This window comes from Canis lupus, chromosome 30 (genome assembly GCF_048164855.1).
Source record: "Canis lupus baileyi chromosome 30, mCanLup2.hap1, whole genome shotgun sequence".
In the NCBI taxonomy this organism is placed as follows: Eukaryota; Metazoa; Chordata; class Mammalia; order Carnivora; family Canidae; genus Canis; species Canis lupus.
In genome coordinates this window covers 25,856,769-25,871,718 of record NC_132867.1, presented here as the reverse complement: position 1 = coordinate 25,871,718, position 14,950 = coordinate 25,856,769, and the positions used below count along the sequence as shown (strand labels likewise).

The following is a 14,950-nucleotide window of genomic DNA, read 5'->3' as shown; positions in this document are numbered from 1 at the left end:
TCATCCAAGTCTGGTTAGAGGTGATGGGGTTTTAATTTCTCAAGGGCAAGGCTATTCAGCACTACTAATATTGAATTTGACCTCAAGGCCGACCAAAGCTAAGAAACTCATTCTCCAGGAACCTCCATGCTCTCTTTGCCCTGGAACTCCTAACCCCAGGAACCTACTGGTTTTACTGGCTGCTCTAACTCTGAAAGATTTCCGCCACCAGGGTAGAGCAATCTTGGGCAGAGAAAAGCCATGGAAGATAGAAAACCAAGTTCCCCTTGGCCTTTTACTGACTCTGTGACTTTAGCTATAACACTTACATATGCTGAGCTTTGTTTTTCCCATCTCTAAATTAGCAATAGTAATTACCTTCTCCTCAACATTGTTATGAGTTTCAAATAAGGTAACATGTGGGAAAATAAAAATAGAAAGCATAATAGAAAGTTTAATTATTATTCTTAATAATTAGTGAGCACAATGCTACTGTGCAAGTAACCAGTGACTTCAGCACTGTGAGCTTCTTAGGAAAACAGGAGGGCAGCCAAACTTCAATTCTTAAATATAACAAACAACTCACCACAGTTGGTCACACTTTTGCCAAGTTGTGCTATGGCTCTCAAACACTCCTCATTGATTGCTTAACTTTTAGGTTTCAGCTTAGACAGTGCCAGCTTTTATTTATTTATTTTTATTTTTTTTCAGTGCCAGCTTTTAAACTACCACTGAGTGTCCACAGCACCCAGTGTGAAGATTTTGTTGAGTTTCTAGACTTTCAATGAGCCCAGCTAGAGCACCAAAATCCTCCTTGCCAGAACAACTATAGATTTCAGGTAGGGTTGGCATAAGCCCCTAGCAGAACAAGCAAATGTCACTGGTTCCAGGCCACTTGATACTGCCTATAAGTGAAGCCACTGGCACTCAGATGTGAAGAAAGTGCAGATTACCACACTTATCCTTGGGAAAAGTTAAAGTCTACATACAAGTACCAAAGGACAGAACCAACCTGGTTTTCTACATCTTCCAGCACCCCCAGTCTCTCAGATATAAAAACACAACTCTATCTGAGGAAGTTTCCCCATCCATCGTACCCCTATTATCTCCACTTTCTCCTCATCCATCCTCATTGAAACTTGAATGCTTCAATGAACTCCAACTTATTTAAAGTCTTTACTTCTGAACATGAAGATGACAATAATGTTCACGAAGGTCCTTGAATGTGATTGCAAGTTCCCATGTCCCTACTCTAGTTAAGAGAAGGAGAAGCTATTTCCTGATCCTTGTATGGACACACCTAAACTAGGACATTCACTCAAGAGAATGAAAGCTGGAATGAAAGCTGGAATCAAGAACACAGACTGCTTCAAAGGGAGGGATCAAGACCTACGGAAATAGTCAGTATGATGGTGTTGATAACTCTGGATACTGTACTATGTCAAACAGGTATCCTAGCCCAGCTCAAAATCTTCCCCTGACAGCACTGGGGTAGAAACTGCTAATACTAACTTACTGAAAGAAAAAAATGTACTGGTAGTGAATTAAAATCAGAACTTCTATTCTCCAAGTTCCTGTGCTTCAGTTCATAGGGAAGAAAAGGGTAAAGAAGGAGGAAAGAAAGAAAAAAGTCTATTTTGTACTTAAAGAGGTAGCAATATTTGTGCAGGCTGCAAGCTACTTGCAAGTAGCAAGGGCTACTACAATCCCTTACTTTCCACTATTCCTCCATCTGCCACATGGGTCCAACTTTCTTACCAAGTAGATTTCTTTGGATAAATTGAACGATGAGCCTGATACCATCAAATAAAATGGACATATTTCTGTTCTTACCTTACTTGTCCTTGGTGTTTTCCATTGTTGCCCATCTCCTGAATCTGGACTTCCTCCTGGGTCTGGGATCTCTCTCTCCTCACTTTATTCCTATTCTTCTTCTGTTCCCTCTCAGACTCTTTTTACAGGCTTTCTTCCCCTTGTATCCTACTAAATATTGAGTTTCCATGGCTCTATCTTAAGCCCTCTTCTCTAATTATGCTACCAAACATCTCTTTGCCAATTATTCGTATTCATGTGCTGACAATTGTCCTCTGGCTCATAGCCCTCTATGGGGCTTCCATCCTGTATATTCCAACTGCCCATGCTCTACAAACTCAACACTTCTGAACTTTACCAGGCCTGACCTACTTGTATTTCTGTGAATGGCCCCACCTTCCACCCACTTAGCATGACCATAAATCTCACATACGTTCTTTTACTAGTTAGTCACCATCCTATAACTTATATCTCCTTCCTTTGTCTCAAAATCATCTTTTCCCTCATCTCCACTGCCATTGTTACAGTTCTCACTCTTATCATTTTCCTCCAGATTTAGTGAAATAATGTGCTAACTCATCTCCCCATGCAGACCATGCCACTCTCTCCCTCTCTTCTAGGTGTAACTATAATAGCGTTGATTAAGAATTTTAGACTTTTGAGTTAGAGGTCTGAGAATTCTGAGAATTCCCATCTCCCTATAGGAAGTTTATAAATTTCTGTCTCCCTAACGTTAGAATGAGCCTAATAATACATTTCCAGGCGTTTGTTAGAGGAACTAAATAAATGAGTAAATAAATAAATGAGCTCTTAAGCATTGCCTGACACAAAAATTCTCAAAACAGAAACTCTCCCTTTTTAAATTTCACCTTACTACAATACAAATCCGATTAGTTATTTTACTTTCCTGATTTTAATCCTAAAATTGCTTCCTGGAGCACCCAGAATAAGTTCAGACTCTTCATTTTAGATTCTATGAACTTGATAATTTGGTTTCTTCCTGCCTTTAGCTTCATCTCCTTAATCGCCCCCACATGCCATCTCTTTCCTAGACACATGGAACCAATGTAGTTTCCAAAATATAGCCTGTTGTACTCTCAGCATATTAACATTGCTATCACCTCTATCCCGAATGCCTTTCTCCTTTCTATCAGTTAGAAGTTTCCTATTCATTCTTTAAAATTCAGAGCAAATCTTAAAAATTTCCTAGGAAATATACTCTTTCTAAATAGTATCATTTAGAGACTCCTCCACATATATGGGAATGGCACCTTGGGTGTATCTACATCTTCTTGTAACCACATTAAAGTTTTTATCACCTTATTCTGTTTGTACTTCTCAGTATGTCTCCTCTTGCCCCCCCACCCAATCCAGTGCCATTCACTCTATAGATACAAGAATCTTGTCTGTCTCTTCACCTCATCTTATGTCTGACGCGTCACAAAATGCTCAATACAAGTAGATGAATGAAGGAAAGAAAAATGGAATAGAGCAAACAAAGTTAAGAATGAATGGATAAAAGAAGGGAAAACAGCTATTTTTCACTATGCTAAAGTCTCAGGGTATTTTTTTCTCAGCTTCTGAAAACTCAGAGACCCCATTATCCTGCTGCAAGAGGTGTTTTAACTTCCCATGTAGAGTCTGTGACTTCATCTCCCTGTAAATAATCCCCTAGGCAGCTCTGTTCTGGTGCTCCCTATTGAATCAAATCCCTGCCTCCAGCCTTTTTTATCCACTGTGATCTGCAGATCTTCATCCTAACAAATGATCCTTTATTAATTCTGGAGAGATTTATCCCTTTGACTTTTTATAGTGCCTTTACAATGAAGGGAACAAAAGACAACCTGTAAAAGGAGCTAGAGAGGAATTTGTGCCTGCTTGTATTACTCTCCAGTAACTCAAAGATTCATTGAACAAATATATTTTGAGCACCTGCTCTTTGCCTTCAATGCATTATGCACAAGAAATACAAAAGTTGATATGTCAAGGTCCTCATGTGATAAGGAGCTCAAGTTTGCAGATCTTTCAATTTACATTGCTTTGAGTGCCTACTATATGCTAGGCACAGCCCTGGGTACTAGGAAAATAGCAGTGAACAAAAGAGAAAAAGGTTCCTGTTTTCATGGTAGTGACACTCTAGTAAGGAAAGCAGACAATAAATACTCAGGCTGCTCTAAAGGATAAAAGAAATGAAGAAGAGCAGAGGTGGACACTGGGAGGTCAGCCATCCACTTGAGGTTGCCCTGTCAACAGGTAATTGGACATTTCTTGGTATAGGGTGGTAACCGTGGTGAAAATTACTGCATTCTGTAAAACCAGCTGGATCTGCTGATAGATTAGACATGAGTTATAATAAGAAAAATGGGTCAATCCTGACACCAAGTATTTTGATCTATGTACCTGGGAGAAAAGAATTGCCTTCATTTGAGTTGGAAAAGTCAGCTTGAGGAATAGTTTTTTTTCAGTGAAATAAGAAGCAAGGTCATGATCTAAGAGTAAAATGGGGAGGATATTTGGAGGTTGAGAAGAAAGGAGAACTAAGTTGGAAAGTATTTATCTATGTTTTCTGTGGTTTGATGATGAGAAGAAGATGAACACTAAAATGTTTAATTTTAGATGTGTGGTATGTTTGAGATGCCTAGAAACAATAACAGCAAACATTTATACAGCAACCACTATAAGATGTAATCACTAAAAGATGTATGGTGTGAATTTAAATCAGGATGTGTTGTGTTGGCGGACCTATAACAGTGATGCAACATCGTAAAGTAGGTGTTCAGGACATTTTTCTGCATTAGGTTTAAGAGGGGGGACATCCTGTATTTTAGAAAAGAGCTGCTTTATTTTTTGTGGATTAGGCTAAAGGATCCAGTCCTTTAAGAGTATGATGCTTCTTTATGGAAGTAGGTGTTATAGATCTTGAGTGATGGTTTATGTAGTAAAAATAAATGAACATTCTCAGCAGAGAAAAATTAACTCTGCTCTGAAGGGACATCCAGATTTATTAAATATTTAGCCTCAGTTTTAAAAACTGTGGAAGGCACAACTTTCAGTTCATTTATCAGCAGAACAAGAATATATCTCAAATGTTTATCATCTATATTTTGACCAAGGAATATTCCATGGATTTTAGTGGTGCTTTGTGTAGAATATGTGTTGAGTTCTAATATTTTAATTAACCAAATTAATTCCCTATTTATATGGTTTTAAAAATGAAGGAAGGATCAACAGTGACAAATGCTGCTAATGGCTAAAATAAAATAAAGACTGATATTTACCTTTGAATTTAACAACTTTTAGTCATTGGTAACCAGGACAAGAATAGTTTTTGAGAAATAGTGGGAAAGAAAGCCTAACAGGAGGCGGTTCAAGAATAAGGAAAGGAGATTAACTGAAAACACAGAACATGGCTAACTCTTCTAGGGGAGGTTTCCAAGAGGAGTAGAGAAATGGCATCACAGCTGGAGGAAAAGTGAGTCAAGGGAGGCTTTTTTTTTTTTTTTTTTAGATTTTATTTATTTATTCATGACACACACACACACACACACACACACACAGGCAGAGACACAGGCAGAGGGAGGAGCAGGCTCCATGCAGGGAGCCTGATGTGGGTCTTGATCCCAGATCTCCAGGATCACGCCCTGGGCTGAAGGCAGCGTCAAACCGCTGAGCCACCCGGGCTGCCCCAAGGGAGGATTTTTTAAACGGAAGATTTTATGGTTCATTTGTAAGCTGATGGAAATGAGACAGTGAGAGGGAAAACTGATGATGCAGGAGGAGAGAAGCCCTGAGGTAACAGAGAGAAAATGGAAACTAATGATAAAGTAAACAAAATGGCTTTAGACAGAATGAGGGGGGATCAACCATGGTTATCGGAGTTAAGGCAAAGAAAAGAAGTATTCAATTTACTAACAGAACATACCAAATTCTCTTTTTAAATTGCTTTTATGTTTCATTGAAATAAAAAGCAAGGCTGAGAATGAGAAATGGGAAGATGATGTTGGAGGCTCCAGAAGACAGCAAAAGGGGAGTGCCTGGGTGGCTCAGTTGATTAAGCATCTGACTCTTGATTTCAGCTCAGATCATGATCCCAGGGTCATGAGATCCAGCCTGGCGCCAGGTTTCACACTTAAAGAGGAGTCTGCCTGAGATTCTCTCTCCCTCTCCCTTTGTTCCTCCTCCCAGCTCACAGTTGTGCTCTCGCTCTCTCAAATAAATAAAATTGAAGAAGAAAAAGAAGGAGGAGGAGGAGAGGAAAAAGGGGATAGGAAAAGGTAGGAATAGTTGCCTGGGAGATATTTTAATTCTCTGCCCTCTCTGTGGAATGTGTACTGCAGAAGCTCCCCTATCAAAACCTAAATTTGTTTAATCCCATCTTCCCTAAGACCTAAATCTTGTGGATAGGTCAGGAAGTGAGGACCTCACATACGATAGGTGGATACTAATTCCTTCCATGGGAATTTTGGACCTGGAAATGAGAATTAAACTCTCTTGAAAGGCTTGATTTGTGGAAACACAGATCCTTGTTTCGTGACATGAGAAAATAATGAGCATGTCTGTGGGGGTCTTTTGAATAGACAGAAGAGGCACTAACGGTATGATGTTAGGGATCCAGGTAAGTGAGCCCTTCTGAGCAAAACATCTTCCCTGATTCACCAGCTGTGGTTTATCAAAGTCTACAAGGACAAGGAAAGGTTATCACCATTTATTTACAGAGTGCCTTCTAGAAGTCTAATTCCAAGCTAGGTGTCTTTAAAAATATTCTTTCATTTAGTCCATCAGCGCTGGAAAACAGCTTATTCTTCCAGAACCCATGGAAGAAATATGTCTTCCCAGAATATAGATACACATGTCCAAGATAGTATTGCATATATCTTTGTTCCAGCACTAGGTAGAAATGACATTAATTGTAAAGATCACATCTAGAAATGTTAAAATTGTAATTTAATGACTGAAAACAAATCAGCAAGCAAGATAATGAATACCTGAACTGGAAACCGAGACACTGGAAATAGGATTAGGGACAGAGGATAGAGAGCTTGGAGTGAAGTAAAAGTCACAAGGGGTACAACAGATGGAAGTGAATCAGGTAAGGGGAGGGGGGGAATGCTTGAAAGCTGTAGACAGCTATTGAAAGAAACTTATCCAGACAGATAAAAAATGTCTGGGAAAGAGAGACTGGTTCATGGAAATGCCCATTAAGGGAATCAATTACTGCTCAATATGTGAGATGGGCATTCTTAACTGGATTATAAGGTTTGAAGAGATTATACAGAAAGGCACAAATGTCCTTAGTTATCAGAAATTCAAAAAAGAAAGATCTGCTTGGCCTCAGCTGAGAAGTCAGTGTAGAAAAAAAATGTGACATGAAAAATAAATGTCTATGAAAGCCAATTCTCTATTCCATGAAAAGCTTTTTATTTCCAGCTAGCATAAATAACAGGATGTTGTATTTATTGTAATTTAGCTACCAAAACAGAGAGATACCTAATGCAAATATAGTCATATAAAATATCTATCTAGGATATATGGGATTTCGCTCTGATTTGGTAGATAAATTATAAATATAAATATATTTATTATATATATTATATATATAAAGTGTTTTGCCAAATATATTACTGAGGAAGAATAAGAGAAGGATTCAAAATCAAGATGACAAAGTTGTTGGGGTAGAGAAATCTTAGCAATAAGTTCACTGCAGTGGAAAGGATTAATAGTACACTCCTTACTCAACACTTACCACACTTTTGGAACCAGAAAATCTACCCAATATTTAGTTTAAATCTTTGTTCTACATTTTTTTCCTTTCCCAGCATTCAGGGTCCTCTGGAAGATAGCTGTTTACAAACTATGAAGTCCTCATTTAATTCTTGAAACTCAAGTCTCTCTTCCCCTTTTCTTCCCCCATTTGAGTCTCCATTGAGAGATCTCCAATGAGTGTGGGAAAAAAATATTTCTAAACAAAAGGAAGTGTAATGCTTTTCAAAATGGCATATTCAAATGTAATTTGGAATGTCTCACTCAAAACGTCAAAATGCTGATCATTATAATAGGCACATAGAATACTAGATCTGGAAGGGAATTTAGAGGTCATCTGGTACAAAATAATCATTTTGTTCATAAATAAACTAAGGCTTACATAGCCAAAGGAGGCAGAGGGGGCCAAAGGCACAACTGATTGGATCACACAGCTGAAAGGAAATGAGAAGTTGCCACTTCCAGCCTTAACTTCCGAAATACACCTTTGGGTTTGTTTGTTTGTTTTTAAGAACTTGCCTAAAATCCTGACATTAATAGTTAATGAATTGAATCCAGACATTAATAGTTAACATAAAGGAAATCACTAAAAAGACAATTTACTAATTGAAAAATCTCGGTACCACATACCCTCTTCGTGAATGAAACTAAGCAGTTCAGTAAAAAAAAAAAAAAAAAAAAAAAAAAAGGAAGGGGGAGTTATAAATAATAAAAGTAATCCTCTACACTTAAAGTTTTATGATCTAATTATTCATGTACCACATAGATGATTACTATAAAATTACCCAAAAAAAACATTAATTATAAGTCACCAAAAATTACTCTGAAAAAAAAAAGTAGAAACCTGGAGGGGATGGTTATAGGTGGAAGGTTTCCAGTTCAAGGTATCCTGGTCTTTTTCCATCAAAACATGTTGGTAAAAGAGCACAGCAAGTCTTCATCCAAGAGGACAACTGAGAAAATACTAGGCTAGCTGGACAGGCAGGCACACCAGAATTGTGAATATTTCTATTAAATTCTGGAATTATTTTAAACAGAAAAGAGGGTTTTTAAACTTTCAGAATGGAGGCATTGATTAAACAGTGAAACAAAATAGACTTCAGTGAAATCACTAAAGATTCAGGGGGATACTCACACCGTCCAGCCTTGGCCCCTCCCTGCCCTAAACTGGAAGTACTCAGAGATGGAAGATGTCAGCTAACAAGTGTGAGATCTTTTCCAGGGCAGTTAAGGAAGAGTGGAAAGACAGGAAACTCAATGTAGGAAGAAAAGTAAGGGACATACCCTGTGGGAATATGGAAGAAATGGGAATAAAGTTCACTCAGGCACCAAGAGAGACTGGGACCTAGAAGCCGGCAATAACACAAGTTGGATGAGTAGGCTAATGGGCCATCAGCAGTCCCAGTGGGCAAGAGACCCAGTAGGACTGAGGTAGCCAGCTTGGTTCTGTCTTAAAGGGATCTTGGACAAGGCAACATGGGGTTTTAGCTTAACCCATGCCATCAATGACTATGAATCATGTGTTTTAACACTGAGCCATCTTAATATAATGCCAAATGAAACTAAAGAAAATAGGCTGCCTGCCCAAAAGGAGCAGAAATGATGGGCCTGCTCTCCCCTCAGGGTATTAACCTTCAGGGGAAAAAAATGGCTTTAAGGACATTGGAAGCAGCAGCTTCTCAGGCATTAAGAAGATTAAGGGAAATAGTACTGGACTGGCGCAGAAAGGAAATTATTTGCCTGTCTCAGACAGAACAGTTCGGTTGTTATTGCCCCTATAAACCATCTTTACCCTTGGTTCCAAATCGGGCAGGGCTGATGGGATTTGTTGAGGCAATATATCAAATTAGTCCTGCTGAGGAAACTCCAGAGGGAGGTTTGGGGCCAAGAGTGCCCCGAAATTCATCTAAGTGACAGGGAACGTATAGGAGCAAATGGTGCCCCAAGCTCGCCACTGCGGACATCACAGCCAAAATGATGCTACTTAGAAGGCCTGTGCCTTTGGCTCCAGGGAAGAAAGGAAGATTAAGAGAGTAAACCAATGACCACCTCAAGTCTTTATTCCCAGGCTTGAACTTGGGTGGAAATGAAAGAAGATGTCACGAACTCAATCAAAAGTTCAGGGATTACTAGCAACGTTAGGGGGAGAACAGGAGGGCCATCATGATGCACACATGCTCCATTCACTGGATCAAGAATGATCCAGATCATGCAAATATTATAAAAGCAAATAAACTGTCTACTTAGCTTTAAAGGAAGAGGACCTGGAAAGATATTCCACAGCTGAACGAACCCTGAGGGGCTGCAAGGAGCTGTAAGGAGCCCTCTCCAGCCTGTGCAACTTCCTTTTTATCACCCTAAGGGTACGGGAGGCATAAATGGTGTGTAGCAATGCCACAAGACATATCCAGGCATTCTCCATGTAATGCAGTCACTGTAACAGGCCACAGCCGAACACACTCTACTTATTTATGTTCTTGAGGGTTCATGCGGTGTCCATCTTCTTCACATGAACCAACTAAGCCCTTTCTTCTCCCCACACCTCCACTCCCCACCAATCTTCTGTTTCAAGCTGGTTTCTGCAGGAAGCAGACTCTAAGACAGAGTTTAAATTGCAAAATGTCTATGTAGGAAAGTGCTAAGATTCACCACCTGAGGAAGGAAAGAAAAGAAGGCAGGATTTGGCCTCTGTTCAGTCATAATCCTGACTCATGACAGCCTCAACAACTTAATGAACAGCTCTGATGCATGTGGCCCCTTCATCATTGTCCTGAGTTGGACCAAGATGGCCAGGACTTCAAACCTTCCCTGATCAATCACTGGGTGTAAACCATTCCAGGAAAGGGTGCCACCCTTGGGCAGGGCAGCTCACTGTAGCTCAGGAAGTTCCAGAAGGGGCTGACAGGTGAAGGCCGGTGACAAGAGCACCTCAACAGCTGGAGCAACAAGTCCTTCCTCAAAGGAGGATTTGGACAGCACATCACAGTCTCTTACCACATGCTCCTCCAGTCTATTTTTAATATGCACCAAATCCCAGGAAGTGAACATGGAATTGAAGTTTGAACCTCCCAACAGTTTCCAGTGCAGAAACTATAACAGAAAAGGGAAAACTGTGGCAGGAAAAATTCTTTGCAGCCAAACACCCTAAAGAATGAATACTCTAATCCTATAGCCTCTGGTCCTGCAACAGTGACACAAAGGCAGAAAAGTTTCCCTGCTTTGAAACATCTATCCTTTGTCTGTCTCTGAGAAATGTTTAAGAGTTTCATTCTGTCAGTGACTTCTTACCGAGGGTCTGCTATGTGCTCCGCATGACATTAGACCTAGCTCTGGGGGATGCCAGAGAAATACATAGCACGATCTCCAACTCTGAGGATGCTATGGTCTAGATGGGAAGGAGAACACACACACACACACACACACACACACACACACACACACATACGCATACACAAGAACAATAGGAGAGCATGGTTTTTGCTCAACTGCAGGGAGCAGGCTTCTGGGAGGCTGCAGTAGCACAGGAGAGCAAAAAGAGGAACCTGGGTTCAGGTCTGGACTTTTTTATTTAATTACTCTACGCAGTTGGTCACACTATTGATATTAAGGTTGGTAGGCACACCAACACCTCTGAGGACCTCATTTTTAAAATGGGCCTACCATACCTCACCAGTAGGTGTGAATGTGCATTGAGCAAGGCAAGTTAACAGGCTTTGTAAGTCATAAGAAACACTACAGATGTTTGCTATTCTTTTCATAGCTTACTCTTCCTGTGTCAGCGAAGCATGAGAAAAACAGATAAGACCTGAAGAAGTCAAAGATCTCAGAGTAGGAGTCTTGAACCTTTGAACAAGGGTGGTGAGCTGGCAATATTCTGCTGGCCCAGTACGCCCACAGCTTGTGTGATGCGACATGCGTTATGTTCCTCTTATTTATTTTGAATATCTTTAGAAGTGGCACATCATTCTAAACCCATGCAAACCCATTCTCATGTTAGAGCCAAGCACATCATTTCTCTTGTCCCTAAAGCCCAGTGATGAAGGAGCACTGGGAACAGAGCTGGATCAGAGTTCCTGTTATTGAACTTGCATGGCACCAGAGAAGCACATTCCCGAAGAATCACATCCATTTTGGGGCAGTTGGGAGGAGCTCGGAGAGATTTCTTATGGGATGTGGACCTGTGTTGGAGGATTCTGAAGAGGATTTAAGAAAGATGGAAACTAGGTGTGGACTGGAAGCTGTCAGGAGGTGAGGTTTTTCATGACTGATTAGTTTATTAATTTTTATGTAGGAAGCAGGAGGGTTAAATTGAGGTTTAGAGTTATGGGTAAAAGCAGCAGACAGAAGGGCGTGGTGGTTAGTCATTTTTGTGTTTGCAGTGTGACAGTGTCTGAATGGTAACTGTGTCCCAATATGGTCCCTGTGCAGCCCAGTCTGAACAGTGTATATATTCTGTGAAGATGTTTATGATCCATCGCGAAGCGGCCAGCATGACCACTTTGCATTTCTAATGGCTTCCATCTCACCAAATGCATATATTTTCATAATTGCCTGGGCACCTGTAGGTATCTGAGTTTGCTACCTTTCTGGGGCTGAACTGTGTCCCCCTAAATTCTTATGCTGAACCTCTAACCCTTCATTCCTCAGAATGTGACTGCATTGGGAGACAGGGCCTTTACAGATGTGATCAAGTTTAAATGAGGCCATTAGGATGGGTTCCAATCCAATCTGTGTCCTTACAAGAAGAGGAAATTCAGGACACACAGGGAGACATCACAGAGGCAAGACCATGTAAGGACAGCAAGAAGATGGCCATCAGCAAGGCGAGAGGCCTCAGAAGAAACCAGCCATGCTGACTCCTTCACCTGGGATTTCCAGAAAATACCACCCAGCCTGCGGTATTCTGTTTCAGCAGCTCTAGGAAACTAACACAACTACCCTGCTTTCACCAATGTAGGACAACTTGTGAGTGAGAAGGTAGGCTGAGAGAAGCCTAACTCTGCCAGGGGAAGATTTCACAGAGGAGATGATATGGAGAAGAGCTTTGAAAAATGAATTCGAGGGGTGCCTGGGTGGCTCAGTTGGGTACACATCTGCCTTTGGCTCAGGTCATGATCGAGTCACACATCGAGCTTCCTGCTCAGTGAGGAGTCTGCTTCTCTCTCTTCCCCTCCCTCCCACTCGTGCTCTCTCTCTTCTCTTTCTCTCTCTCTCTTTCAAATAAATAATCTTTAAAAAAAGAAAAATGAGTTCGAATGCAGCAGTGGATGAAGAAGGATAAAAAGGCCATCCTCACAGCAGAAGTTCTCGAATTGTGGTCCCTGGACCATGTCGGCCTCCCCTGAGAACTTGCTAGAAGTGCAAATTCTCGGGGCCCCTTCTCACCCCTACAGAATCAGAAACTGTGGGCTGAGGCCTGGACATCTGTGTTTAACAAGCCCTCCAGGTGATGCTGGTGCAGGCTGGGTGTGGGAACCCCAGCCCTACAGTGGCAAGAAGGCTCACTGGTGTAGTCATGAGTTGTTCAATGTGGCTAATAAATATTAGAGGGCCAGGGAAGGTTGCTTTTTTTTTTTTTCAATTTTATTTATTTGTTTGAGAGAGAAAGAGAGAGCATGAGTTGAGGGGAAGGACAGAGGGAGCCCAATGGAGGGCTCAGTCCTAGGACCCTAGGATCATGGCCTGAGCAGAAGGCAGAGTCAGACTTTAAAGGGAGAAATGAGAGTTGAGTTAGGCCCTGAAAGATGTGGAAAGGCGAATGGAGAGGAGGAGGAGAGGCAGTCGGAGATACGGAAACAACATGAATGGAAGCTTCTGCCACTGGCTTAATCCCTTGCTTGGAACATGAGGTCAAATACTTGCAGTGCTCTAAGTTCAAAATGACCCAAAAAATAAGATGCTTAACACCAAGAATAAAGACTCAATAAAATTTAAAAAATACTTTCTCAATATTAATTGGAAGTGGTGAAAATGCATAAAATGGTCCATCTGGAAAAGTTGTCAGAGAATTATGGTCATTGAAAGAGACACTTTAGAGCCAAATTGAAGAGGATGTGAAAGTTGCATTAATCGTCCAACAGGCATCCTCTGTGTTGAATATAGAAAGCAACCTCTGCTGTAGGCTTTTAGTGAAATTGAATCTCTTCACACCTGCCAAACTGTGACTTTCCCGTATGAAGGACTGAACCCCCACCTCCCGGAAAAGGATTGCTACGAAGCTCTCATCGGCCAATGTCTCCCAACAAAGGGAGGTGATGCTACAGACTGAGAACAAAAATCATGATCCCTGTGAAGAAAAGACAATCCTCCGTCATGACACTTTGGACTTAATGAAATTCTGTGTCAATAAACCGAGTCATTCAAATCTAAGACTGGAAAGTTTTTTCATTAGTCTTTTGTTCATGCTGGGTTGGTTTGGTTTTTGGCTCGTTGAGTTGCTTTTGCCTTTCCACACCACGTGAATACATCTGACGAATTATTCTTCCTTTCTACTCCTTTGACAGGGATGAGTTTGTGTTCTGTAAATCATTGTCTCATTCAGCTTATTTGCCTGAAACTGGGACTTCTGTGTTGACAGTGTGTGACTAATGTGCATGCTTTACCTCCTCCCTGTCTCCACACCTTGCACAGATGTTATCATTTATGCATTAGCTTTTCCAGATCCCTTTATAGGATGAACGAGTTTCTTCATGTTCATTTAACTGCACCCTGAGAAATTATCCATCCACGTACTCAGTGGCAAAAGACAATAGCAGATGGCTCTAAGACTGAAGCAGGAGTTCCTCTGGAAACCTCAAGGGAAAGATTGTGTTCAGGGGCTGGATTATGTGAATTTCACATTTTTAGTTCCCATAAAAAAGTTGACTTCTTCAAATCAGATATAGATTTGATAAAACCATTTACTCAGCAATGGCTGACTTGCTTTTCTTCTACAGTGACATAAAATGTATGGCTTTAGGAAAACAGAGCATTTTCTTTCCTCACGGATAGGAAAACTATTCAAATGCACTGCCATAATATTTATTTAATTAGGTTGCAGAACTCTTTCCATGGAGAAATAAATGCAAATCTTTCTTTTTTTTCTCTTTACGCTTATAAAATAAAGCCAACTTCCAGTACTACAATACTTTAGTGTGATTTCAGTCTTCCAAAAGATGAAATTCGGAAAATACAAATTTAAAAGGAGCCTCATATAAACTGTACTGTTATTTTAATCAGCATTTCTATTCACTTTCCCTTTTCTTATTTGCCAGCTTTCCTTTTGATTGTATCATAATAACTGTCTAGACTCTGTTCTCAACTGTGATGGATTTTAGGAGACTTTGTACAAATGATGCAGGAAAAAAAAATAAATTAGCAGTACCATGCATTAAAGTGCCACAGTTTAAAAAGTTATGAA

General features: G+C 40.5%; 1 long non-coding RNA gene across 9 annotated transcripts in view; it reads right to left on the bottom strand.

Annotated features, from left to right (window-relative positions):
• The window catches only part of LOC140621525 (uncharacterized), a 461,525-nt gene that overhangs the window by 238,176 nt on the left and 208,399 nt on the right, over positions 1 to 14,950 (bottom strand). The gene's annotated exons all lie outside the window — the stretch shown is intronic.